Genomic DNA, 15,127 nt, shown 5'->3' on the forward strand with positions numbered 1-15,127 from the left:
TGCAAAGAAATAGTCAATTTTCATGATCTTTATCTTTAACCAGAAAATGAGCTGACCGAGATTGACCAAAGCAGATGAAGGTTTCTTCATCTTCCTGTCCTAGAGAGTCTCCACAATAGGTGGTGAGCTTGGTGGGTGGTGGAAGAAGAAGGGAGAGACAGGGTCATGAGACAGAAACAGATGTAGGCAGAAGAAAAAGACTGGAATGGATTTGCAGTGTCTGTCTGTGTCTGCCTTTAGAAGTAGTGGTGGGGTGATTGGCACTGGAGGAGTCCCTCCTCCTCCATTGCTGCTGCCATTGGAGCCAGTCACCCTACTTCCAGATACAGAAACAGGCAGGCACTGCAGATCCATTCGGGATCCATCCCAGTGTTTTTATTCTGCCAGTATCTCTGTCTGCTTGCTTTCTTCCCTACTCACTGCAGCTGAGCAAGCCAGGTGTCTAAAAGTAGCTGTCAACCGTCCCTTATTTGGTGGGAAACTCCCTTATCCCAGCGCTGTTTCCCGTCACTTACTGATGATGTCCCTTAAATTTCCCGGGTTTCAAAGGAAGCAGCTGCTCTCCCCCCCTCCCTGCCGACCAGGGAGGAGGGAGGCTTCAACTGTGTTGCTTGGCTGCGTTGCTCACCCAATAAGGAGTTTAAGAATGACTGGGGGGGTGGAGCTTGCATGCCTTGTGCTGATCAAATTGGCCTCGTTGCCTGGGGACTCGCCTCTGCTCAGCACTTCCCAGCAGAGAGGTGATGGTGGTTTTCCTTGCTGCATCCTCTTTGCTGGGTTGCTGCGCTGTGGGAACCACCGCTTGAGGCTTCGTTTGGCTGCTGGCTGGGCTTTCTGCCTTTGGCTCAGAGGGGCTCAGAAGTTGAACATACCTGTGCTTGGAATCGGATGGATACGTCATCAACGGCCCACTCATCCTTGCTGGGAAAAGGTCTGTCTGGAGCGGGGGCACATGGTGGGGGAAAAGGAAAGGAGCTGGTTCTGTACAATGGTGGGCGGCGATCTCGTGGGAGGTGGGGCTTTTGGATTTGTTTTGGAGACTTCTTCGATTGACTGTTAAGGGGGAAAGGAAAGGAGCTGGTTGACTAAAATACCTTATTTTGGCTGCTCGTACCTTATTTTCAAATCTGTAAGCTATATGTCTAATGCATACTCACCCCTTTCCACGATCCCCAAACAGACCTGTTCAGAGAGCAAACCTGGCACATCTGGTGCACATACCTGTATGCTCCACCACATCACCTGCAGTCTGAAATGGTGCAGTTTGGATTCACACCACAACTATACATAATGTGGACAACAGTAAATTTTGAATTAAAAAAATGACTCAGTTGAGGAATGGAGGAATGTGGTTGTACAAGAAGGCTTGGAACTTCATCTTGGAACTTCAAAACTTACTATTAGAAATCATCCCTCTGACTCTCACAATTTCAGAACATTGTTTAGTCCCCTGTATCTTGCTGAATTGACATTCTGTATGATTTAGAGACTTGCCCTTTAGAATTCAGGGTCCGGGAATATCTTGACGTATGGAAGCCCATGTCAGCAGTGCCGTTTTTGCCGTTTCCCCATAAAAATAGCTCAAAAACAATATGTTTCAGTGTTTTTGGTAAATTTCCTACTTTGTTAATGGGCTACATCTCAAATAAAAATCAACTTGAGGTAACCCTTTTAAGATTTGGCTAGGCTATAATCAGTGCTTTTTTCTGGGAGGACGCAGGTGTACGCATACCCCTAAACATTTTGTGAACTTAAGTTTGGTGAGCCGGCACCAGCGCAGCACACGGAAATGCCGTTTACCTTCCCGCTATAAAGCGGTACCTATTTATCTACTTGCACTTAGGGGTGCTTTCGAACTGCTAGGTGGGCAGGAGCTGGGACCGAAAGACGGGAGCTCACTCCGCTGCGGGGATTCGAACCACTGACCATGCGATCGGCAAGCCCTAGGCGCTGAGGTTTTACCCACAGCGCCACCCGCGTCCCATATTTCTTTGTTTGGTTTGGCCCTAATGCAAAGAGACCCAGTCCTGGTCTTGCTGTGTGTTATCTTATAATCTTGTATCTGATGGCATGCATCAATGTATGGTATTTTTTTTCTTTCTTTCAAGATTATATGTTTCCAGTATGATTTCCTACTTATATGAAATCAACATAGCTGATTTTTAAAATTAAAATATTCAATTGATAGACCATAATGGTTAATTATTTACAAGCAAGTTTCAGTTTAAAATGATATTGTAACTGTCAGCATTATCATTATTAAAATTAAAATGCATTCTTTGAGAAGTAGTTAACATACCTCATTTAGGTTAAGAGTCATGAATACTAAAACGTTTTTCTCCCTATCAGTACATAATTACATCTAGGTAAAATAGTTTCTCTATTTCAGCCCTAGGACAGTAAATGCAACACTGCAACTCTCTATAGAACAAATAGAGTTGCAAGTGTTTGATAATTTTCCTTGCTCTTTTCTGCACCTTTTCCAATTTTGTGGTATCCTTTCTGAGATTATCAATTATTTTAATTATTTGCCTTAGCCATAAGCAACTGCAAATCCACCATAAAACAAATATGCGGGTGTTTTATTTCTAATATTCCAAAACCACATTAGCTAATACTCCTAGCATAACTAATTTATGAGTCCTATCCAACCAGGTTATAAAGAAAAACTTTCTCAATATCACCGTCTCAGCAGCATTTGGAGTGAATTTAAAATTGCATTCATGTACACAGATTGTTCCCCTTTTCTTGCTAGCTAGTCAGGCAAAGGATGCAGCAGACCAAGTAATTATCATAATTTGCTTGCTAGCAAGCATTCTCATTCCTGAACAGGGGAACAAAAGAGACACTGTGCAAAAATGGGGCCAAGAGGCTGTTTCTATATTTAGCATAAATGGATAAGGTAGCGTCCAGCCAAGTTAAGCATTTTTAAGTCCTGTTGATGTCAAGTGGATTGTTGAGCATATGCTTATATATCTGATTGGTTCATGCTGTAAACTTCAGTCTAAGAGCCAAACTCAACATGACACAACATTGTGTGAATGCAGCTAACACACACACACACACACACACACACACACACACACACTTCTTCTTTGGTGATCACTCATAGCCAAGTAAGATTTTCTTCCATGGACACGTTTTAACAGTGAGTCTGTAAGTGACTATGGAGACCAATTCTGGATCCACACATCCTTCCACAGTGGGGACATAGGTTTCCGGGCAGGAGTTGATCACAGTGAGGGTTTGCCAAGCGTGCCTTCCTCTTAGCGTGTTTCTCCCTTTTGTCCTGAGTTCGAGAGTCTTCAAAGCCCATGACACCTTGGTAGAGGCTGTTCTCCAATTGGAGTGCTCACAGGCCAGTGTTTCCCAGTTGTTGGTGTTTATACTACATTTTTTAAGATTTGCCTTGAGAGAGTCTTTGAACCTCCTTTGTTGACCACCAGCGTTACACTTACCATTTTTAAGTTCGGAATAGAGTAGTTGCTTTGGAAGACGATAATCAGGCATTCGCACAACATGACCAGTCCAGTGAAGCTGATGTTGAAGACTCATTGCTTCACTCTTTCATGCAAAGGGGAAGCACCCTTGGCACTGCAAGGGGTGGGGAGGAAAAGGTTTATAATCCCTCCCACTTCACCTTGCAGAGAATGAAAATGGCCTCTACCAACAATGCTGCTATTTGAATTCAGAGGGAAAGGTTTTTCCCCTGGCGCTTCTTTCATATCCAGAACCAAAACATCCTTGAAACAAAGGAAATCTCTCATACCTGCACACCTTGATTGTATCCACCTGCTGTTGGTATTGTGTTTGATGGCTACAGGCTACTTACGACATTGATTAATATTATTTTATTGCATTTATACCCACTTTTTCCTCCAAGGAGCTCAAGGTGGCACACATGCTTTCCTCCTGCCCTCTTCCTTTAATCTCCACACCAACCCTGTGAGATGGACTAGGCTATGGGACAATGACTGGCTCAAGCATCATGGACAAGCAGGGACTTGAACCCTGATCTCCCAGGTCCTAGTCTGACACAGTAACCACACTGGCTAGGAATCACCTAGTAGGAAACCACCTGGTAGGAATCAGAAAGTGAAACGGACAGGACCTGTGTTAATGAGCAGACATGGCAGGGGAAATCAGGAGACTCAAATGAGGGCTCAGCTCCAGGATTTGTGCGCCAGGGAACCCCTTCTGATCTCATGTGTGAATTTTCACATAGTGCCTTTGAGTTTCTTGGGTGTCTCGGGCAAAATGAGAACAGGGCCACTGGATCTTTTGCCAAATGAAAAAAAAACTGACTCTGCCTTATAATACGTTGACCATGAAGATAAAAGACTCTCCGGAAGGGTGATGTGACGCACTATTTAATAGGGATCCGCCATTATGGGACAGACCGAGTTGCAAAGCTAAATAGTCATGGGGAAGGCGAGCCCTTAATTTGCTATCATATTTGTACTTCAAGTCCGATTTGGCAAATCTCCCCTGAAAGACTAATGTTTGATGCAACCTGTCTGAGAAAATTAATGAGCAAACGCCTAGATTTTATTTCTTCGGAACTGAGAAAAGATGGCGTCTGCCACCAGAGAAGGACTTTTGGATTGATTCAACATAAACACCAGCGTGTGAGGACATATTGCAAACAACAGACTTATCAGCTGCAAAAAAAAAAAAAAAAAAAAAAGGAGAGTCATACAAACTTCACACAGAAGCATATTACTGCTCACTTCAACTCACCTGTGGAAACAACTCAGAGGCCATGAAGGAAGGAAGGATAACAACAGGAAGACTTAAAGAAGGAACTATTGGAAACTCAAGGCAGTAGAAACATCAGATGATTGGAACCCCACTGAGCTTGAAGCATGGGAAGCCCCAACAAAATTTATAATTTGGCAGAATATTTGGACTATATGAGATGTATTTGTATAATTTGGAATATGCAATGTGATCTGATTGGATTGTTAAAATGGAAAACTTAATAAAAATTATTATTAAAAATATATATATATATAATATGTCAACCATTGTCCGCACTTGGAGATGCCATTGACTGAACCTGGGACCTGCTTGTAAGAGAAATGCTGTACTGCTTCAGCTATTGCCCTTCCCATAAATGCATCTGACAGTTGCTCAAGCTGGCTGCCCTCAGAAGCCAGTCCCATTAGGGCTATATAGGTCATGCCAACACAGTCTGTCAGATCCAGGGATCCAGCATTTGCATAAATCCATATAACACTTTAAGTTTTAAATTGGGGGTTTGGTGCAATGCCAGGTACTGTTTTTGAAAGGCTCTCCACAATCCTTCTTTAGCCTCTTGTATTCCTAAAAAGAGAGAGAAAGAGAGAGAGAGAAAGTTCAGTCTCCTAACTTTTCTTTCCCTGATAAGAGGCCCTACGACTTCTATTAACTTCTAAAAAATGCTCTTTGCTACGTTGAGCAGTTTATTCATTAACTGAATAGAGAAGCACTCATCTCCTCTTTCAGGGAGAAAAACAAAACAAAGAACCCCAACCCTGTACTATTAGAACCGTAATGATTCAAAGGCGCAAATCTACTCCTGTTGCCTTTTCCACTCCGGCCACTTAAGTTTTGTAACCAATTAATCTGGTTTTGGAGTGGCGGAGTTTGGGGAGAGAAACAGAGGGAAGATATTTGTTTGCTTGATTCCACATGACAACTCCAGGGTAACTGAATAGACGGTACGGTTGGTTTGACAGGGCAGAACATTCAGCCAGAAGCTTCACATACCAGAGGCAGGGGGTTGGCAGGGGCACTCTGACAGTTGTAATGGATTTTATCAGAATTTCTCCAAAGGCTTGACTGTTTTCTCTTCAATTATTAATGCTTTGCAGAGGGGTTGCTTGCCCCTCTTTCTGCGAGGTAATGAATAACTATTAACTTAAACCAATATGCATTCCGATTAGTTTTTTCACTGATGAATAATGAATTGTTTGCAGGGATGGGAGGGGGGGGGACAGAGCCTCAGATTTCTGCAAGTCAAAACACCAAAGCTGATTTCTGAGGGAGCATAAAACGCAACCTTAGAAGTTGTGGCGGATTGGGAAACGACACGGCTATTGCTACAGATGTTTGTGTGCGAACTCGCATTGACGTTGCTCTTTAATATGTGGGCTGGCTATGGCGTGAATTGGGTTCAGATGCTACTGGAAGAGGAGGCAGGCTCTGTTTAGACCGCAATGTTTCACTGCGTACATATTTAGATGGATTCTTTTCACCTTTCTTAATTTCACTTCAGTTCTCCAGGACAATGCATTTTCTCTCTTGCTGCCTTCGTTTACAAAATGCTGTATTGTGGCAGCCTTAATTTGGGGGCAAGTTCAGTTTAGGAGAACAAAAATATCATTGTTTCATTGCAGAGTTTCTTTAATAGATGTCTAGTTGCCAGTCACTGAGGCAGACCCCAAGAGCATTGAGGAAACGCTATGTAGTTGCACTCACAATGGATTCTGAGGGTCCCAGTCAACTGATTGTGATATTTTGAACTGAGCTTTTTCTGAGTTTAGGCTTCTCTGGGATGCTTTATTCTGTCTGTCTCCAGTTTAAACCAAGTTTTGCTATAAGTTTGTAATGTGTCTAGAACTGTTTTGGATCACCTAAGTACTAATACTTATTAATACTAATACTTCATAAATATTATGAAAATAAATAATAACTAACAACAACATGTTATGCATGCTTACTCAGAGGTAAGTTTCACTGTGTTCAAAGGGGCTTACTCCCAGATTGTATGTGGAATTGTATTTTGGTTTCTCATTTTTCCAATTTTAAGTTCATTTCTCCATATTTTGATATCAGTTTCCAATTTTTTTAAAATTCTTATGAAATGTAAGCAGAGTTATAGTGCACATTTTCCCCAAGATATGCATTTTTGTATGGATTTTTGCCCAATATAATGTTTTTTGCATATGAATTTCCCCCAACATAATGCATTTTTGTATATTATTTTTCACTAATATATTATTTTTATGCACACTTTACCCTAGTATATGTCTCTTGGTACATATTACTTGGCTGGAGAACCACACTGCAAAATTTGGAGAAGTGTGATTTTCAAAGGATGGCTATATTTCGGTTTACAAATTTGTTTAGGAATGTATGAATTAGGTTGGTTCACCTTTAAATGTGAATTGAATTGAATTTCTCCCCATCCACACTTCCAGGTCAGTGAATACAAGACTGCATACTAACAGCGCAATACAGCATGAATTAAGCCCCTTAAATTCAGTGGGGCTTACTCCCAGGTAAGTGTTTCTAGGGTTATATCCTTATTTACTTATGTTTTATCAACCCTGCACCTCTTAACCTTCAACTCTTTATAGAAACATTAATTTGGGATTGAATATTCAATGCAGATGTATTGCAAAGTACTAGAGAGTATTGCAGAAGTATTGCAAAGTACACTGTGCTATTCCTTCATCTTCTGCAAATGTATTGTATTCATCTTCTGCAAATGTATTGCTCAGTTGTCACTAAACAGCTCAGAAGGATACATGAGGGTCTCAAATACTGTAGCAAATGTTAGCTACATTTGTTTCAGCATTTCAGGCAATAGTCTTCAAAGAACTGTTGTCCTGTAATAACCTGATTGTGGGCATTTATGTTGGTCTACTAAATTCGGAAGGACATATTGCCTGTACCTGATCCCAGGTGTTGGCCATGTTTCTAATCTAATGGTTAAAAGGGGGCAGGGTTTGCTTCTGATTCTGGCTGAAGAATCACCTCACAAATAAAAATATACAGTGGTACCTCGCAAGACGAATGCCTCGCAAGACGAAAAACTTGCAAGACGAAAGAGTTTTTTGTTTTTTGAGTTGCTTCACAAGACGAATTTCCCTATGGGCTTGCTTCGCAAGACAAAAACGTCTTGCGCCTTTTTCTTAAAACTGTCAATGCATTCCTATGGGAAACCGTCAATGCATTTCCTATGGGAAACCGTGCTTCACAAGACGAAAAATTCACAAGACGAAAAACTCGCAGAACGAATTAATTTCGTCTTGCGAGGCACCACTGTATAATATATTCACAGCCTTTAAAATGTAGGTTTACAGTGGTACCTCACGTTACATACGCTTCAGGTTACATACGCTTCAGGTTACACACTCCACTAAGCCAGAAATAGTGCTTCAAGTTAAGAACTTTGCTTCAGGATAAGAACAGAAATCGGGCTCCGGCGGCGCGACGGCAGCAGGAGGCCCCATTAGCTAAAATGGTGTTTCAGGTTAAGAACAGTTTCAGGTTAAGAACGGACCTCTGGAATGAATTAAGAACTTAACCTGAGGTACCACTGTATTTTAATTTAACAAAGTGGAGTGGATTTTATGACCTCCTTTTGTCAAGGAAGGAAGACTACATCCTCATGCTAAGTATTATACAGACTAAAGGCAATCCTAAAGCGATATCCACCAGGTTAGGGTCTAGCAGGTCTCCAGCTGAGCATATCTACTTCTTAGCCTGGCTTAGCTGGGACACAGCTGGCTGAACCAAGCCTGGTGGTTCTTAAGCTGATATAAGTACTGAAAAGCAGGCATTCTGGGGGTGTTGTAGAGTGGGACAGGAGGAAGTTTTAGGCTGGATCCTAAGTTTCTCCAGCATTGTCACATGATGTGGCATAAATTAATCCAGCAAAAAGGGGGCTGTAACAAACTATTTTGGGTGGCGCTGTGGGTTAAACCACAGAGCCTAGGACTTCCCGATCAGAAGGTCAGCGGTTCGAATCCCCGCAACAGGGTGAGCTCCCGTTGTTTGGTCCCAGCTGCTGTCAACCTAGCAGTTTGAAAGCACGTCAAAGTGCAAGTAGATAAATAGGTACCGCTCCAGCGGGAAGGTAAACAGCGTTTCCGTGCGCTGCTCTGGTTCGCCAGAAGCGGCTTAGTCATGCTGGCCACATGACCCGGAAGCTGTACGCCGACTCCCTCAGCCAATAAAGCGAGATGAGCGCCGCAACCCCAGAGTTGGTCATGACTGGATCTAATGGTCAGGGGTCCCTTTACCTTAACAAACCATTTTACAGCTTCTGCTGGGATTTTGGCCAGCTCAGCTAGTAGTAGCCCTGTCCCTGAACAGAGTTTGGATCAAGCATACTTTGTGTCATCTTAATGTAAACCATCATAATTTATGCTGGCTTCCATATTTAGGATTGCTCCCTAAGCATCTACATCTGTTTGATTTGTTTTTTCTTTCTATAATTGATTAGGGTTCAAAAACTGGAATGTAGAACTGGAGGCTTTCGCTGGGCTAGGTCAGTCCTTCTATTCCTCTGAAGTCAAACTATCTACCTATGAGGTATCACCAGAAATTGATGCTGGGTAATTTGGATACAGGTAGGCCTACAGAGAGCCAGTGTGGTGTAGTGGTTAAGAGCAGTAGTCACGTAATCTGGGGAACCGGGTTCGCGTCTCTGCTCCTCCACATGCAGCTGCTGGGTGACCTTGGGCCAGTCACACTTCTATGAAGTCTCTCAGCCCCACTCACCTCACAGAGTGTTTGTTGTGGGGTATGAAGGGAAAGGAGAATGTTAGCCGCTTTGAGACTCCTTAAAAGGGAGTGAAAGGCGGGATATCAAATCCAAACTCTTCTTCTTCTTCTTCTACCAACCAGGAAATATGTTAGTGGCCCAACCAGTAAAACTGTATTTTATCATGTCAACCATACTGGTGTCTGTCGAGGAGGTAAAGTCTATATTTTTCTACACTGTGCCTCAGACCTGTTGAGTTCCAGCTGTTCTGCCCATCCCTGATGCTGGACACCAGTATTTTGAAAAATCTTTTTTTAAAAAATCTTATTTATTGTATTTAAATATTTTTACATCAGTATTCTGCCCAGATTGACCTTCAGGGCACCTTTTAATCATCAAAAAGTTTAAAACATCATTAAAAACAAACATAAGATTAAAAAAAACACAGTCACTAATTTTTTTAATCCCCTAAAATTAAAGCTATCAAAAGATTTCACAGGAGAGGAATAAAACCCCAGACTAGCAGAGATCTGGTGAAGCAAAGGTGTGTGTGTGGTTTTGTTTTTGTTTTTTTAAAATTCATTTTTAAAAAACCATGAAGAAAGGGGTCCATCTGGCTGCCTCGGAGTTGTGGGCACAACAAACGACAAGATCCTGTCTTGCACTCCAGCAGCCAGATGAGCCTCTGAACATAACAGGATGCGAAGCAAGGCATTCTGAATGACTGCAATGTTTGGACAGGTTCATATGAGAGAAGGCAGCCTTTCAAGCTGGCCACACCAGAAGTATGATAAAATGTACGCTGAGATTTAAAGAAACTCTTGCATATTTCCAACTTTTCTTTTCCTACCAGCGCTGCAGCAGAATGGGTCTAGAATATAATATAATAAGTCAGATTTCTGGTCCATCTAGCCCAGCCTTTCTTAACCTTGGGTCCCCAGATTTGTTGGACTACAACTCCCATCATCCCTAGCTAGCAGGAGGAGTGGTCAGGGATGATGGGATTTGTAGTCCAACAACTTCTGGGTACCCAAGGTTGAGAAAGGCTGATTTAGCTCAGCTTCTACTGGCAGCAGCTCTCTGGAGTTTCAGATGGGACATTCCTGGTTGCTCTACCTGGAGATGCCAGGGACTGAACCTGGAGCCTCAGGCTTGCAAAACACATACTCTACCACTGTAGATCTTTGGGTCTTGCCCATCTACAGGAACATAAGCTCTAACAGCAATAAAAGACATGTATATACCCCCACATTAGACTCTACTATAAGAAAACCATCTTTATAATAACTTTCCCTCTGTAATAAATCTCCCCCTTTCAATGTGGTAAGGAATCTTTTAAGTTAGCAATGTGAATTCCATGGAAATTTGTAGCTGAAAATGACAGCATGTGTATAGAGAACCATATAGATGAACACTAATTCTTGGGACAGCTTCATTCACTATAAGCAGTATAAAGAGCTGAATTTACAAGTGCAAAGTATAAAACATATGCAGAACAACTTGCACTGAATCACTTCCCTGAATACTTTGGTTGCAGCTGGCATCTTTGTTTGCTTACGTGAGTTTACATGCCGTCTATGGCCTGGTTAGTCAAAATGAAGGGCAGGAGCCCATTGTGACAGAAGGAAACCGAGAGACATGTCAGAAACAATGGCTGTTTTGTAGGAAGTGTCTCAATGTATGTGTCTGATCCCATGGGAACTGCAGTAGACCATACATGCTTTGTGGAAGTAAGATGCTCTCTTTCAAGATATTGTTAATCCTTTCCTTTCACTGGAAACATATTTGTGAATGTTGTTGAAAAGTTGCCTGGGAGATTCTATGAATTCTACAATAAATATAAAACAACTTATGTTGCTCTGGAAGGATGCAAAGGATGGCAAACATGTTATGGCCAAAGATAGTCAAGAGGAAAAAAATTATTATTACTATTATATAGTTATTTATTTATGCCCCACCTTTTCTCCTGACAGGACTTTAATATTATCCAGAATGAGAAAATGAACACTTGGTACTCAAAAGTTACAATTTGCCACATGTCTGATGAAGGTTTTGGATTGAAACCAGTCTAGTTTCATTGATTTTAAACTGGTTTTAAGCATAAACCTTGCTAGCCAGAATGCCTGCATCATTTCATTAAAATCAATGCAAACATGGCGTTTAAGTTGAACCAAGTCAGGTCTGGGTTGCGTTTCATATTTAAGGTTGGGTTAGAGAATTTGTGATTAATAAATTGTGTAGAATGTAGATTCACACATCTGTTTTCAGCATCAGAGCAAACAGGCCATCAGGTGAGACATTATTGTGTTGGGTTTCATCCCACTGTCTGGAAGCTACTTTCCCCACAGTCAGTTTAGGTAGCCCCGCCATCCTTGGGCAAAACATTCCCTGCAAACATATTGATGACATGTTACTTTTAAAGGCATGGACATAATCTATCAGAATGTAAAAGCTAGTTTTAAATGTGTGTTGTTGAAACCTCCGCACAGTTTGCCTCAGCTCATATACCAGCTGTGATCTAAGCTGGAAGGAGAGAGCCTGGGCCACAATTAGCCCATGCTCCGGTAACCTCCTGTTTAGACTAATGTAATGTGTGGTGGGTGGATGGGGCTGCCTTTAAAAGTGGTCTGGAACAGTTAGCTCACACTAATAGGGCAAGGTTATTAAGTGGTACTGGTCCCTTTGACCATTTATGTCTGTCCTTGTCAGCTGCCCTTGCTCCCCATTCATTTGTGGGCCTAATTTAAAGTACCAAAAAGTATCCAAAATACCCTCTTCTCCCATATGTAAGTACCTGCACAATAAGATCTTTTTTGCAGAAGGTTGAGAAGCAAGACATAAAATGAAAGAAAATTTAGTTAGTTGTCCAATTGGACAAACAGGCCAAACCCTACGCCAAAGGATAAATGGACATAAATCTGACATCAGGAATCACAAGACAGAGAAAGCAGTAGGAGAACACTTCCGTCTCCCAGGACATTCTATACAAGATCTCAAAGTAGCAAAAGAATTTCAGAAATAGACTGGAAAGAGAAGTTGCTGAATTGCAACTTATTACCAAACTTAAAACCATGGAGAGACCTGGTCTGAATAGAGACACTGGATTCTTATCTCATTATACACGATAAAGCTATTTTTAGCTATCTCACCCCTTGCTTTTTCCTGTAAGACCAATTGCAGTCCTTAACAGTCATCAATAGGTTTACCACACCTATCAGCCAATCACCCATTCCCACCACCCTTCTGAATAATACCCCTCCCCACCCTCTCACTATATACAAGGGTCTGGTGACTTCTGTTTCAGTGTATCTGAGGAAGTGTGCATGCACACGAAAGCTCACACCAATGACAAACTTAGCTGGTCTCTAAGATGCTACTGGAAGGAATTTTTTTATTTTGTTTCAACTACGGCAGACCAACATGGCTACCTACCTGTAAATAAAATGAAAGGTTGAAGGAAGTGAATGTTTGCTGCTTAACGTGAAGAAAACTAAGGAGAGCAGGGAGGGAACTTCTACAAATATGTAGAAGTTGCCTTCAAAACATGTAACAATTATTCTCTTGTTCGGTTAGCATGAGGAAGAAGGTTTTATTTTTCTGGAAGAAAATATTAGGAGGAAAAAACAAAGCTTGAGGGAAAAACCTTTGACTGAAACATGTTACACCTAAAAGGGCAAGTCTCATTTATAACTTCCTTAAATGACTGCTTGAGCCAAATGCATTTTTCTTAGAATTGTTCCTGTTTCCTTAAAGCGAAGGGGCAAAAAATGTAAGCCGGCAAGTTTGCTTTGTGCTATAAATCACTTAATCTAGTTCTATTCAGGCTCTAGTGATAAGAGGTAAATGATACAAGGCTTATATAGGCCCCAGAGGCAGGCGCTACACCTTATATTGTGTCATATATACCTAATAAACACATTGCAAAATACATCTGGGATGAATTCTCCCCCCCCCCAAAAAAACCCTCCTTCAGGGAAGAACTAGAGCTTAGCAGTAGAGCACATGCAAAGGTCCCAGATTCATTCCTGGGCATCTCTAGTTGAAAAGATGAAGAAAGGCCGCTGCCCAAGACTCAATAAAACCATTGTCTGGATGGATCAATGGTTGACTAAGACAGCTTTCCATGTTTTTAAAGAAACACTATCTTGTGGTACGGGCTGCGCCTCACTGTAATATGATAATCAAAAGCTGTGGATTCCACTCACCAGCCTCCTATTGGGCTGGGAACTCTGTGACCCTCCAGATGTTGTTGGATTATAATTCCCATCATCCCTGAACATTGACCATGCTGGCCGGGGTTGGTGGGAGTGAAGCAACATCTGGAGAGCCGCTGGTTCCCTATCCTCCGACAAAATAACAGTGGGTCAAGATGAGAAACACCAATTTTGGCAGCGGTTGCTGACGCTTCATTTCACTTCCATCTTGTGTTTATTCCTGGAATGTATAAAGAAACGAGAGGCTGAAATGAATTCGGGAATTGTAATACTGGGGCTGTATAACACATTATGATTTTTCCAAAAAAGTGTGCTCCCTGTTGTTGATATTGTCGCCTGAGGTGGTTGCCGCACCTTGAGTCATGGGTAGGCCAGCTTTGTTATATTGGCTTCAGAAGAGCTCTGTTGCTATGGCTACTGCAGTCCTGAGAACTGAGGGCACTGATAATACTCTTGTTAAAATCTGCACAGAACTACAGTTCCCAAGATTCCCTGGTTTCGAGGAAATGACAAACCAATTGAACTCTCTCTGTGTGTAGAGGCTTCATGAGTTGCATTGCTATGACATGTTCATGTTCAAGAGCACAAATATGTTGGGGTTGGGGGTATTACATATCATGAACTGACCCAAGAGGGATGCAGGCAGCTCCTTCAGGCCCTTTTTGTATTCATGAGCTGTTTTATTCTTTGGAGAAGTGATGGCTTCTCCACAGAAGTTTCATTCATTTGCTCTCTTTCAAAGAACAAAAAATATTGCAAGCCCACTGGGGTCTCTTCCCAGGAGAGGATAGTTTTCCACCAACAGAGAGCTCTCTTTTATCCACTGGAAACAACAGGCACTCAAGTCGAACAGGCTTTTTCGGCTTTTGTCCCAATAATAGAGGCTTTCATTCACAGTTAAGGCTGCTCTGCTTTTAGGTCCTTTCTGGTCACCTGACGAAGCCCTTGGTAACTTTTTAAGGCTGCTTTAGGCTGCATTCCTCAAATTCTTTATTCGTGGCCCTGTAATTAACAGCTTCAGGTTCACTGCGTTAACAGTAGATTCCATAACTTTCCACTTGTTGTGCCCTTGGATGCCGGACTGTTGCAACAAACAGGCAAAGCTGCACATCAACTCTGATTCTCAAAATACGCAACTTTGCTGCTGCAAAAAAAAGAGAGAGAGAGAAACCAAAAAGCCCTACCTGTGGATGCTGTTCTGGAGTCATGTTCAGGTAAAGCATTGTATATGCTTCCTTTGTAAAAGGGTTCCTTTCTAAAGTAAAATCAGAAATGCTGAAAAGGCACCTCTATTTTGAACCTGTTTTCTCATACCACAGTACTTTTGTTGATTTCAAGTGTTCTATCATTTAGGCTACTGAATCAGACAGAGAACCTGACTTGTCAGTGCAGTTTTGATTTACCCCCTGCCTCGTGTTTTATTGCTAGGCTGTGT

At 41.9% G+C, this 15,127-nt stretch overlaps 1 protein-coding gene and 1 long non-coding RNA gene across 5 annotated transcripts in view; one reads left to right on the plus strand and one right to left on the minus strand.

Annotated features, from left to right (window-relative positions):
* The window catches only part of VEPH1 (ventricular zone expressed PH domain containing 1), a 124,229-nt gene that overhangs the window by 9,700 nt on the left and 99,402 nt on the right, over positions 1–15,127 (plus strand). For 3 of the 4 annotated variants that reach the window (XR_014511861.1, XM_083442756.1, XM_083442757.1), the window contains exon 4: positions 7,185–7,265. The gene's annotated coding sequence lies outside the window, so the exon portion shown is untranslated. Of the gene's footprint in view, positions 1–5,545; positions 5,884–7,184; positions 7,266–9,217; positions 9,345–15,127 lie in introns of those variants that run through there. The other variant, XR_014511862.1, reaches the window with a different exon arrangement.
* Positions 5,032–14,075, minus strand: LOC310678748. The gene is made up of 3 exons (XR_014511930.1): positions 14,047–14,075; positions 13,684–13,912; positions 5,032–5,325 (listed from the first exon to the last, which is right to left on the minus strand). It is a non-coding gene; the product is annotated as an uncharacterized lncRNA (long non-coding RNA).

The sequence above is a fragment of the Podarcis tiliguerta genome, assembly GCF_965153285.1.
Source record: "Podarcis tiliguerta genome assembly, chromosome: 5".
NCBI classification, from domain to species: Eukaryota; Metazoa; Chordata; class Lepidosauria; order Squamata; family Lacertidae; genus Podarcis; species Podarcis tiliguerta.